We start from the raw sequence: 13194 nt of genomic DNA, 5'->3' as shown, positions 1-13194 counted from the left end.
TATTAACTTCCATTCACTCTGAATGAATCTTGTATTGTTTCTGCATTGTCTCCTCCATTGCAATGAAACCCCCTTGAAGACAAGGACTGTTTTTTACCTTTCTTTGTATTTCCAACATTTAGCCCAGTGTCTGGCAGATAGTAAGCCCTTAGGAATGCTTGTTGACTAGCCAATGACTGACTGACTGACTGATATAAGCAAATGATAAGGTAAAAAAAAATGGTTGTGTGGCATTTTCTTTTTGTGCTAGAACTGTGACTTAATTGGTATAGTGAACTTCCTGGAAAGGAATCTCTCTAGAACAAAATATTCCTTAATCTCCTAGTCTTAGATAGTTTTTGTGGGTGCTAAGGTTTCAGTGGCTTGCCCAGAGTCCAAGAGCCATTATGTGTCAGAGGCAGGGCTTGAAGCAAGTGCTCTTGGGGCACACAGCTGACTCCCTCTTCTTAGTGAGCAACTCTTTGGATCATTTAAAACAATAGGACACTGGACTTGCTGAACCCCCCTGAGAAAACAGAGACAATATTTAATGAGGATTTGCAAGCATGTGAAGTTTTGTGGAAATCTCTAGCTCAGTACAAACATGCAAATCCATTAAAAAAAAAAAGAATAACTACTACCCAGTGAGGATATAATTCTTTACACAGACACACAGACATACAATTATTCTTGCAAAAAGAATGGGATTAGATTACAGATCAATATCTAATATAGGTTCACTAGGTTTTCTAGAGAAGATGAATAGGAGAACTCAACATTACTGCCATTACTTATTTCCTTCTTCCATCAAAAAGAGAGCACCGAAGGAAAAGGGCAGAAGAATAGGGACCAGTGTTCCCATACTTACCAAAGATCCCAGAGCTGAAGGACTGAGTCAAAGTCCTGTTTGTCTTTGAGTCCTTCCCCATATGTTCTTTATAGTCAGATCTTGAGTCAGGACCCTCCCTATTGCTCCTCAGATCCCTTAAGAGGGTTGGAGGTAAAGTTACACCTTTTGCATTCTAAGATGTAGGACAGATCTGACGGCCACTGTGGAGTATTAAGGGGAAGAAGAGTTTTGGATTGATACACTAATAAGTCCTTTCCTCTTAACAACAGAATACCTCTGCAGTCTGGTCAGATAAACAACTGCTGCCCTCTTTTGTGACATAAGTTTTGTTAGGACTGAAGAGGAAGAGGAACTTATGATTATGCCCTAGATTTTAAAGAGCTAGAAAGTAACAAGTTGTCCATCAATAATTGCAATATTGCCAAACATAGCTGACTAAGCATGCTGGCTTCTAATTTTTGTGCTGAGGAATGCAAATTAATTTGAATACAAACCAGAGAAAAGCCTAATATTGCTGGGCCTCAATCTCCTCATCTAGGAAATGAGAGAGTTGGACCATAAAATCTAGCTACAAAGTACAATGTTGATGTTTTATGATAATGAGAGACATACACATTAGAAACCAGAAAAAAAAATTATACACAGGTTAAAACAGTCCAAAACCAAATGTGAATAACTTTTAGATTACCCATTATCTTGGGTTAGCTCTGCCATTATTCTATTCATTGGCAAAGACAATTAAGAACTGAATACTTGTGTATGTACACTATATATATGTATGTGTGTGTATAGTTTTTAAATTGTCGATTAAAATTAAGTGGATTTAAATTGAAGCTATGCCTTTAGCAAAAATAAATTGAATGCAATCAGTCAATTAACAAGCCAACCACATTGCTACATTCTAGAGATACAAAGACAAAATATCTGGCCTCCAGAAGCTTATTTCCTATCACAGTACACAAGAATATACAAACTATATAAAAGTAAATACAAGGTAATTTGGGGAGGAGGAGGAAGCATTAGCAATTAGAAGATCATTTAGGAAATGCCACTTGAACTGAGCTTTGAAAGGAGCTAGGGTTATCAATTTACATATTTCAAAGTCACTAAATACCTGTTCTGAACTCACTTGAATCTTTAAATAGGGTATTTATATTACCTTTAGAAATCAGGAAAACTCTCTTAAGATCTCATAAGAGATAGGAAAAATAGGAAAGAGAAATTTGACATTGTACAAACTGTATTAATTCATTAAAACAGTTACTTAGCCTAAGTTCCTAATGGCCCAAGTAACTGATGATTACTCATTAGATGAGGGATTCTCACCGTGGATAGACTTCAGGGGGTTTATGCATTTTTAAATTTTCAAAAATATTTTGATAATTGCATTTTAATAAAATTAGTTTCCTCATCTTTCTGCACATTTTATTTTATGCATTTAAAACATTATTTTGAGAAGAGGTCCGTGAGTTTGACCAGTCTGCCATAGGAGTCTATGACACATAAAAAGACTAAGAACTCCTGTATTAGATGTGGCCCACTGGCTCATCATATTCATTTCCAGCTGTACAGATGACTAGGACACCATGGTTTTCTGATGAATTTGGATCCAAGACTTAGAACTCTAGCCATAATTCACAGTGGCTCAAAGGACAATATCTGGTTAAACAGGGGTGTCTTTTTATGAAGGGCACATCATAAAAGGAAACTGCACAGAAGGGGAAGGGTGGGATGAGTCCAAATGCCCATTGAGGGAGATCCAGGGAACAAGAGTTAGGGCCAAGGACTTCCAATAATGGATGAGTTAGTCATCACCCCAGAGACACTGGGAGGTAGGGAAGGGGAGAAGAATAAGCAATTATTAAGTACTTACTATGTGCCAGGTGCCATGCTTAATCACTTTTACAAGTATTATTTCTTTTGATCTTCATAACAACCTTGTAAGGTAGGTGCTATTATTATCCTCATTTTATACTTGAGGAAACTGAGGCAGTAAGATGTTAAGCAACTTGCCAGGATCATGCAGCTAGTAAATATTGGAAGTCATTTTTGAATTTAGGTCTTCCTCACTCCAGGCTCAGTGCTGTACCAACTGTGCCACCTAAGTGCCTCTTTAGGTGAGCTATAATGTTTAAGGGGATTCTATAGCCCTAAAGCTCCACCAATGGGACCAGCTTTTATGCAGGAGCAGCTTCCACCTGATAGCCCCACCTGATGGTGGTGGTGGTGGGGCCAAGCACTTCTAGCCACTTTCTGACATGATATTTAAATTCCCAGATGATAGTTTGGGTAGAGGATGTTTCCATTTAAAGTTGTGGCCTGAGGCAGACTGAGGAATAATGATTTCTCAGACAGTAAGTGCTCCAGCTCTGGGCCTTAGTAAAGACATCCCAGGGCTGTAACTTTAAATACAAGCAAAGTTCACCCTTGAAAGCTAGCTACATCAGAGCATTGCCCTAAAGAACTGGTCAAAAGGGAACTTCTCAAACCTCTGTAAAGTGTCTATATCCTGGCCACGTTTCCCCAGGGTCAAAACTATTTGCTAAATACACTTGTACCATACAGAGACCTTACATAGAGATAGCCTTTTACAGTTTAGAAAGTACTTTTGCTTAAGTTGATTATAGATTTGAAACAGAAAGAGATCTTCATCTCTGGCCATAGAATATGACCATCTCACTACCTAAACATATATCTCCCTTTTTTTATCTGTCACCAACTGGGGCACAGAGAGGTTAAATGATTTACTGAGGTCAGCCCTGCATGTGGACTCAGGATAACAAATTAAAAATCTAGTGCTTTTCCAGTACTGTATGCTGTCTATAATTATTTCATTTAACTCTCCCAACAATCTTATAAGGAAGACAAATATTATTATCCCCATTTTATATATGTAGAAACTGAGGCACAAAGAGTTTATGACTTCCCTAAATTAGCAAATGACAAAGTGAAGACTAAACTGAGGTCTGATTCTTAAAACCAATTTTCTTTCTTCTATATCCTAATGTCTCCCATTGTGAGAAGAACTGGCCATTGTCCATTTCATTAATATTAAAGTAGAAGGTGAAGGTGAGGAAAGAGGTGGAATGGGAATTAACATTAAGGGGAAAATATTTATACTATTTCTTTGAAAATTCTAAAAGTCAACTATATCAGAACTGTGTTGAATCTTTTAAAATAAAATTTAATAACAGCTTGAAATATTTTCGTAAGTATGATTTTCACATACCATTCCAACTGTAATCTCCAGGACCCCTGACTACATTTTGCTGACCTCTTTTCTTGTTGACTCATGGACTTTCTCCTCAGGTCTAAATCCATATAGAGTTCTCAGAAGGCTAGTATGGTAATAGAAATTCCCAAATGAGCAGAGAATATCTCTTAGGTCATTACTTCTTGGAAATACACTGTGATAAATCATCCCTAGCTCTTAAAATAATTGTTTGCATTTATGAGGCACTTTAAGGTTTGTAAAGCCTTTTTCTTCTAACAACTCTGTAAGGCTGGCAGCCCAGGTATTATTATTTCCATTTTGCAAGTGAGGAAATATATAGTACTTTAAATTTTGCAAAGCATTTTACAAGTATTATCTCATTTGATCATTTAAACAAGCCTGGGTAGTGGATGCTATTATTTCCATTTTTCAGATGAGGGACCCGAGGCAGGGAGAGGTTCTGTGACTTGCGTAGGGTTATACAACTTCTTGTTGTTAATGATGTCATTCAGTCACTTTTCAATTGTGTCTGGCACTTTACGACCCCATTTGGGATTTTCTTAGAGAAGACAATGGAGCAGTTTGCCATTTCTTTACCAACTCATTTTACAGATGAGGGAACTGAGGCAAATATAGTTATGTGAGTTGCCCAGGATCACACAGTTAGTAAGTGTCAGAGGCCAGATTTGAACTCAAGAAGACGAATCTTCCCAACTCCATGCCAAGTGCTCTATCTACTGTACCACCTAGCTGCCACATGCAAAAAGTCAATGTCAGAATACAAAGTATTCTGATTTTGAGGTTACTGTGCTAGGTTACCTATTCATTTCAATGGAAAGGGGATCTCATTTTTTGTGTGCTTAAACAAATTACTTTCTCACCTTGTGTGATACTTATATAGATCCTTCCAGAAATTCTTCAAAGAACATCCAGTCAATTATCTCAAGTCACTTCTATGTTTCTTTTGATAGGTTGTGACTATATTGCATAGTACTCAGGTTGTCCATCTTCCGTCCCTTAATCTTGGTATATGAGTGCCCCAGTTCCTTTTTCTGCTCATGCATGTCCTTATTACCTTTTCTTATTTCTCTCATGCAAATCATTGTTGGAAATTTGCAACTGCTTATAAACACATCATAGTTTCCTCTGGATCACATGCACATTTGAATTTTCTGAAATTATGGTTCCTAGTTATTATGACAAAGGATTGCTGAGAGTACATTGGCATTAAAAGATGAGACTCAGAGGCAGTTAGCACCTGACAGCATTGAAAGCATTGTACAAATTCCCAAATTCATTCCAGTGTAATTTTCTCTTATTATAAATCAGTTTGATAGTACAATAGATCGAGTGGTGGATCTAGAGTCAGAAAATCTGAATTCAAATCCAGACACATTATTATGTTTGTGACCCTGGGCAAGTAATTTAACCTGTCTGCCTCAGTTTCCTTTTCTGTAAAATGGGGATAACAAGCGCTTTCCTTCCTAGGTTGCTATAAGGATCAAGTAAGACATTTATAAAGTGCTTTGCAAAAGGACACATACTATAACTGTCAGATGTCATCATCATCACCGTCATCATCATCAGGGCCACTTGCATTGAAAAGCAATAGTACATCTTACATAAGAATAGTCATCTACTCATCAATGGGTTATCTGTAGGACTTCATATTATAATTTGGATTTTTGTAATATATACATATATGTATGTACGTATACATACATATATATGTATATGTATGTGATTTTTTTTTTTTGGTTTACTTCACTTCTTCCGAGTGTCAATGGCTTTCTTTTCCTAAGAGTTGATAGCTAAGCCATTTTATTTTGAATGACTAGGAATTTTGTTAAGGAAGTACTTTGTGATGTTCTAGGGCTTGGTCCAATTAGTACAATGCCATTTACAGAGAGAAGTATTGGTAAGGCCTCTTCATTAGTAGAGATGTTTTTCCCCCTTGTTTGAGTTCTGCATGTGATATCTGCCATGACAAAAACCTTACTTAAACAAATATCTTCCTGTTTTATCTGTCACTATTCACTGAAGCTGCAGATTTTTGAACAAAGCAATCTCTTGGGATGCATCTGTCTTACAGTCTTAGAGTTTTGATACGTGGCTGTGAGAAATTTATCCAAGTAGTACTCTAAGACTTTCATTTGTTCAATGAAATCAAATGCTTCTTTCTTTTTTTGACAGATAATAGGTACAGTGAGATTTTGCAGTTTCTCCATTTATTAGTCAGTTTCGTGATTAGAGTAATGTGGTTTGCTATAAAAATAATTTATAAAAGATTTATCATTTCTTTCTCCTGTTTCAATCAGAGATTCCTTTGGTTGCAGAGACCATTCTTACAGTTTTTGTAAAAAATTTAAAAATTGGCAAAATCAGTAGCTGCTAAAATCTTCCTGTTTTTTTAAAATAAAAATTCTGCCTTTGAGCTTTCCCATTCTTTTTGAATCTTCCTGTTTCTGTGCTATCTTGAAAAATTGTCCCTTTACACTTTTAAGATTGTTTTGTCTTGTTCAGAGGAAGAGGATTTCTGGTCAAGATAGCTGTCTGAATGGAAAACAGACTACTAAGTTCTCATATATTCTACCAAAACCCTGAAGTTCATGCCAGATTGAATAATCATCAAGAAATCTTAAGAAAAACTAAAATATGTGACTTCTACCCACCCAAAACTGCACAAAAAGTTATAGAAGCCCAGGAAAGGGCACTACACCCATTCCAGTAGCCTTTTAGATAGACTAGGGATGGAGCATGTAGAATTCAGTACTCTGTGTCTGGAGGTGGGACAGCAAGATGGCACAATGGATAGAGTTCCAGTTCCTAGAGTTCAGGAAGACCTGAATTCAAATGTGGCTTCAGACATTTAGTTAGCTATGTGACTTTGAGCAAGTCACTTAACCCTTTTTACGTCAGTTTTGTCATCTGTAAAATGAGCTGGAGAAGGAAATGGCAAACTACTCTGCCAAGAAAACTCCAAAAAGGGGTCATAAAGAGTCATACATGACTGAAGTGAATAAAGAACAACAGTCTGGAAGTTTTAAGAGCCAGGGGCAACCTGAAAAAGCCCCAGGGTGAGAACCTTGAAAGCTTCAGGGAGCAGTAGTAAACAGAATCCAGTTCAATGCTACCATACCCAGACTAAGGCACTCCAGGAATCAGGAACTCTGAGGTCTCTGTCATTTTGTCTTGTAATGTCATAACAGCTATGGAAGATCCAGCATTCTGAACTGCAAAGATCCTAACCCTAGAAAGTTCAGGTCACTATAGGAAGCCAAGGGACCCAGGACAAGACCCCTCAAGGATGAACACCCTACCCCTCACCCAGAAACACAAGACAGAGAGGAGTCTGGCTCTCATACAATACCCGAGTTCAGAAAACAAAGCTGGAGAGATAGATAAAACAAAGAACACGTTGACATCCACAGTTATTACAGATTTAGAGATCCCCCAAAGAAGAAGGAAGTAACTGTAAGTGTAAATACAGACTCAGAGGGAAAAAATGGATTTTCCACAAGTTCCATCTGAACACCTAAAAGTAATAAAGGAAGAGATTTTTTAAAAAATCTTGAAATAATTGAAAGAAGAATAACTTAGAAAAGAAGGAAGTAAACCTTCCCCAAGTAACAGACTCCCTAAAAACTAGACTAGGCCAAACAGAAATGAATGACACCATGAGACAACAAGAACTTTTCAACAAATTATTTAAAAGAGAATAAGATGTAAGGTACTTCATAACGGATCTGAAAAACAGATCAAGGAGAGATCACTTAAGAATCATTGGATTCCCTGATTTAAAGCCATGATTTAAAAAAAAAAAAGATGAACTCTCAGTTTCAAGAAATCACAAATGAATACTGCCCAGATACATTAAAACCAAAGGGCAAAGTAAAGATAGAAGTAATCTACTGATGATCTCTTTTTAAAAAATTATTATTTTATTTTTCTCCAATTACATGTAAAAACAATTTTAAATAGTATTTTATTCTTTTCTAAATTACATGTGAAGAAAACTTTAGCATTCATTTTTACAAAATTTCAAGTTCCAAGTTTTTCTCCCTCTTCCCCCCCCCATCATTCCCTTTATGAAAATAGTAGGCAATTTGATATAGGTTATACATGTGTGATCATGTAGAACATATTTTCATATTAGTCACAGTTGTGAAAGAAGAAACAAATCAAAAGGGGAAAAAAAGCATGAAAAGAATAAATTAAGTGAAAAAATTTTGCTTCAATCTGCATTCGTCATACTCCATCAGGTTTTCTGAAATCTGCCTGTTCATCATTTTTTTCTAATTAATTAATTTCTTTTTGTTTTCAACATTCACTACCACAAGATTTTGAGTTTCAAATTTTCTCCCCATCTCGTACCTCCCCTCACCCCAAGATGGCATGCATTCTGAATACCCCTTCCCCTAATCTGCTTTCCTTTCTATCTCCTGTCACCTTCTCTTATCCCCATCCCCTTCTATTTTCCTGTAGGGCAGGATAGATTTCTATACCCCATTACCCATATATCTTATTTCCCAGTTGCATGTGAAAACAATTTTTAACATTTGTTTTTAAAATTTGAGTCCCAAAGTTTCTCCCTTCCTCCTTCCCCACCCACTCTCAATGAGAAGGCAAGTAATTCAATACAGGGTATACATGTATAGTTATGCGAAACACTTCCATAGTAGTCATGTTGTGAAGAACTAATTATATATTTCCCTTCATCCTATCCTGCCTCTCATTTATTCTATTCTCTCTTTTGACCCTGGCCCTCTTTAGAAGTATTTGCTTCTGATTACCCTCTTCCCCAATCTGCCCTCACCTCTATCATCCCCCTGCTCTCTTATCCCCTTCCCCCTGTTTTCCTGTAGGGTAAAATAGATTTCCATACCCAATTGAGTGTGTATGTTATTCCCTCCTTAAGCCAAATCTGATGAGAATAAGATTCACTCATTCACTTTCACCTTCCCCCATTTCCCCTCCACTGTAAAAGCTTTTTCTTGCCTGTTTTATGTGAGATAATTTACCCCATTCTACCTCTCCCTTTCTCTTTCTCCTAGTATAATTCTCTCTTACCTCTTAATTTTATTCTCCGGATATCACCCCTTCATCTTCAGCTCACCCTGTGCCATCTATCTATCTATCTATCTATTATCTATCTATCTATCTATCTATCCATCTATCTATCTATACATACATACATACATACATACATACATACATACATACATACATATAATATTTCCCTCCAACTACCCTAATACTGACAGAGTTACAAATACCATCTTTCCATGCAGGAATGGAAGTAGTTCAACCTTAATAAGTCTCTTAGGATTTCTCTTTCCTGTTTACATCTTCATGCTTCTCTTGAGTCTTGTATCTGAAAGCTGAATTTTCTATTGCTCTCTGGTCTTTTCATTAAGAATGCTTGAAAGTCTTCTATTTCATTAAATGCCCATTTTTTCCCCTGAAGCATTGTATTCAGGTTTGCTGGGTAGGTGTTTCTTGGCTGTAATCCTATCTCCTTTGTCCTATAGAATATCATATTCTAAGCCCTCTGCTCCCTTAATGTAGAAGCTGCTAGGGTCAGCTAGGTGGCACAGTGGATAGAGCACCGGCCCTGAAGTCAGGAGGACCTGAGTTCAATTCCAGCCTCAGACCAAACACTTGACACTTACTAGCTGTGTGACCCTGGGCAAGTCACTTAACCCCAACTGCCTAAAAGCAAAAAAAAAAATGTAGAAGCTGCTAAATCTTGTCTTATTCTGATTGTGTTTCCATAATAGTTGAATTTGTTTCTTTCTGGCTGCTGGCAATATTTTCTCCTTGACCTGGGAACTCTTAAATTTGGCTACAATATTTCTAGGAGTTTTCCTTTGGGCATCTCTTTCAGGAGGTGATCAGTGGATTCTTTCAATTTCTATTTTACCCTCTGGTTCTAGAATATCAGGACAGTTTTCCTTAGCAATTTCTTGAAAGATGATGTCTAGGCTGTTTTTTTTTCATCATGGCTTTCAGATAGTTCAATAATTTTTAAATTCTCTCTCCTGGATCTATTGTCCAGGTCAGTTGTTTTCACATTGTCTTCTATTTTTTCATTCTTTTGAATTTGTTTTATAATATCTTGATTTCTCATAAAGTCACTAGCTTCCATTTGCTCCATTCTAATTTTTAAGGAAGTGTTTTCTTCAGTGAGCTTTTAGACTTCCTTTTCCATTTGGCCCATTCTGCTTTTTAAGGCATTCTTCTCCTCATTGAGGTTTTGGACTTCTTTTGCCATTTGAGTTAAGCTATCCTTGATGGTGTTACTTTCTTCAGTATTTTTTTGGGTCTCCTTTAGCAAGCTATTGACTTGTTTTTCATGATTTTCTTGTATCACTCTCATTTCTCTTCCCAGTTTCTCCTCTATTTCTCTCACTTGCTTCTCAAAATCCCTTTTGAGCTCTTCCATAGCCTGGGACTGATTCATATTTTTTCTTGGAGGCTTTGGATGTACGAGCTTTGATTTTATTGTCTTCTTCAGTTTGTATGTTTTGATCTTCTTTGTCACCAAAAAATGATTATATGGTCTGACATTTTTTGTGTGGTTTGCTCTATTGGTACTAGCCAATTACTTGATTTATAAACTCTTTGTTAAGGTAGGGATCAGCTTCCAGTGTGGAAAATGTACTGTCCCAAGTTTTGGGGGTTTTGTTCAGCTGTTTTCAGAGATACTTCTAGGGAACTGTAAATTTTCAGTTCCTCCAAGGTGGTATGATAATGGGGTGAGGTGTTTACTCCTTTTCTGGCCTGTGTTCTAATCTATGAGTGACCACAAGCAATCTTTTCTGCCTTGGAACTGTGAGCCAATTCAAACTCCACAACACCAGAGCTCCTTCTTGCCCCAGGATCTCCATCCAGAACTGTGACCCAGATCCAAACATGGCCAAAGCAAGGGAATCCTGCCTCAGCACCAGCAAAATGATCCCCTTTGATCAGCCACTCAATTCCCCCTCAGTCTGTGGCTGAGAGCTCAGGAAGAGGCCATTACCCTGGGGCTGTGCTGGGACTGGGGCTAGGACTGAGCTTCTCTTTCACTGTGGTCACAGACTTTTCCTACTGACCTTCTAAGCTGTCTTTGGCATTTATTGGTTGAGAAGTCAGGAAACTGCCGCAGCTGCCCGTGATTCAGTCCTCTGAGGCCTGCTCCAGGTTCACTGAGGCCTGGTCTTGCCCATGTTCATGTCCATTCTGAACTGCGTTCCTCTCCCAGCCAGGCACAATGGACTTTTCCATCAACCATCAAGTTGTCTTGGGCTGGAAATGTTTTGCTCTGTCTTTTTGAGGGTTCTGCTTCTCTAGAATTTGTTTAGAGCAATTTTTGGGGAGAGCTCAAGCAAGTCACTGCTTTTACTCCACTATCTTGTCTCCGCCCTATCATTTCTTATTGCATTTATATAGCACATCTTGTTCAACCATTCCCCAACTGATGGGCATCCCTTCAATTTCCAATGTTTTGCTGCCATGAAAAGAGCTGCTATAAATACTTTTGTACATGTACCCATGCTTTTTAATAATCTCTTTCTGATACAGACCTAGTAGTGGTATTGCTACTTCAAAGGGTATGCACAGTTTGATTGCCTCTTTGCCTAAGGCTATGCTTAAGGACATGTGGTTCTCAGGGCTAGAGTTTGCTTATTCCACTGGACGCATGTGGGGATTCCTGCTGTTGGCATTAGCCTGCTCCGCCACAATGGGGCTGAGAATCTTCTGTTGGTTTGCTAAGGTAAGGCATACTACTGACTTCCTAGAATACTTCCTGTCCTGGACTGGACTCTCCTTTACCCCAGTAAGACAGAACTTTCTTGCTGATCTTCTAAGTTTTTTAGGCTCAAAGATTGCCTCCCTCCTCCCTGCTTTTTGCTAGTTCTGCTATTCCAGAATTTGTTTTGGGATATTATTTTATGATTGTTTGGAGATGAGTATGGGAGAGTTATGGCAATTTACTGCTTTACCCGCCATCTTGACTCCTGGAAGTCTATCCTAAAAACAGTTTTTAAAGTTCATTTTTAAAACTTTGAGTTCCAAAGTCTCTTCTTTGCCCCCCCCCATTGAGAAGGCAAGCAATTCAATATAAATTATACATGTATAGTCATATAAAATATTTCCATATTAGTCATGCTGTGAAAGAAAACAGAAAAAAATTAAAGAAAAATTTAAAAAAAGTTAAAAGTATGTGTCAACAGTTCTTTCTCTGGAGATGGATAACATTTTTTATCACAAGTCCTTCAGAGTTGTCTTGGATCATTGCATTGCTGAGAATAGTTATGTTGTTACTTTGTACACAGTGCATTTCACTTTCTATCAGTTCATGTCTTTCAAGGTTTTCTGAGAGCATCCTGCTCATCATTTCTTACAGCATTTCTTATAGTATTCCATCACAATCACAAAACACAATTGGTTCAGCCACTCTCCAGTTTATGGGCATCTCCTATATTTCCAATTCTTTGCCACTGGAAAAGGTTTACTATAAATATTTGTGTACACATAGGCCCTTTTCCTTTTTTTAAATCTCTTTTTGGATACAGACCTAAAAGTGGTACTGCTAGGCCAAAGAGTATATAGGGTTTTATAGCCTTTTGAGTACAGTTCCAAATTGCTCTACAGAATGGTTGAATCAGTTCACAACTCCACCAAAAGTGCATTAATGTCTTATTTTCCCCACATTTCCTCCAAAACTGGTCATTTTCCTTTTTTGTTCCATTGGCAAATCTAATAGGCATGAGGTAATATCACAGAATTGTTTTGATTTGCATTTCTCTAATCAATAGTGAGTTAGAGCATTTTTTCACATGGCTATACATATCTTTAATCCATCTAAAAACTGATTATATCTTTTGATCATTTATCAGTTGGGAAATGGCTCTTATTTTTATAAATTTGACTCAGTTCTCTATATGTTTGAGAAAGGAGGCCTTTATCTGAGAAACTTGCTTCAGAATTTTCTTCCCAGTTAATATTGCTAACTGAAATTTTCCTCCATCTTATCCCCCCACCTTGTTTATTCTATTCTCTCTCTCCTTTCATCTTGTCTGTCATCAAAAGTGTTTTGCTTTTGACTACTGCCTTCCCTAATCTGTCCTCCGTTCTATCACCACCCCTTTTCTGCTTCTCTTAT

General features: G+C 37.5%; 1 protein-coding gene across 10 annotated transcripts in view; it reads left to right on the top strand.

Annotated features, from left to right (window-relative positions):
* Positions 1 to 13194, top strand: part of MLIP (muscular LMNA interacting protein) — a 416101-nt gene that overhangs the window by 357944 nt on the left and 44963 nt on the right. The window lies entirely within an intron of this gene.

The sequence above is a fragment of the Phascolarctos cinereus genome, unplaced genomic scaffold, assembly GCF_003287225.1.
Source record: "Phascolarctos cinereus isolate Bilbo 61053 unplaced genomic scaffold, phaCin_HiC Scaffold_5;HRSCAF=322, whole genome shotgun sequence".
NCBI classification, from domain to species: Eukaryota; Metazoa; Chordata; class Mammalia; order Diprotodontia; family Phascolarctidae; genus Phascolarctos; species Phascolarctos cinereus.
This window is presented reverse-complemented; position numbering and strand designations above follow the sequence as displayed.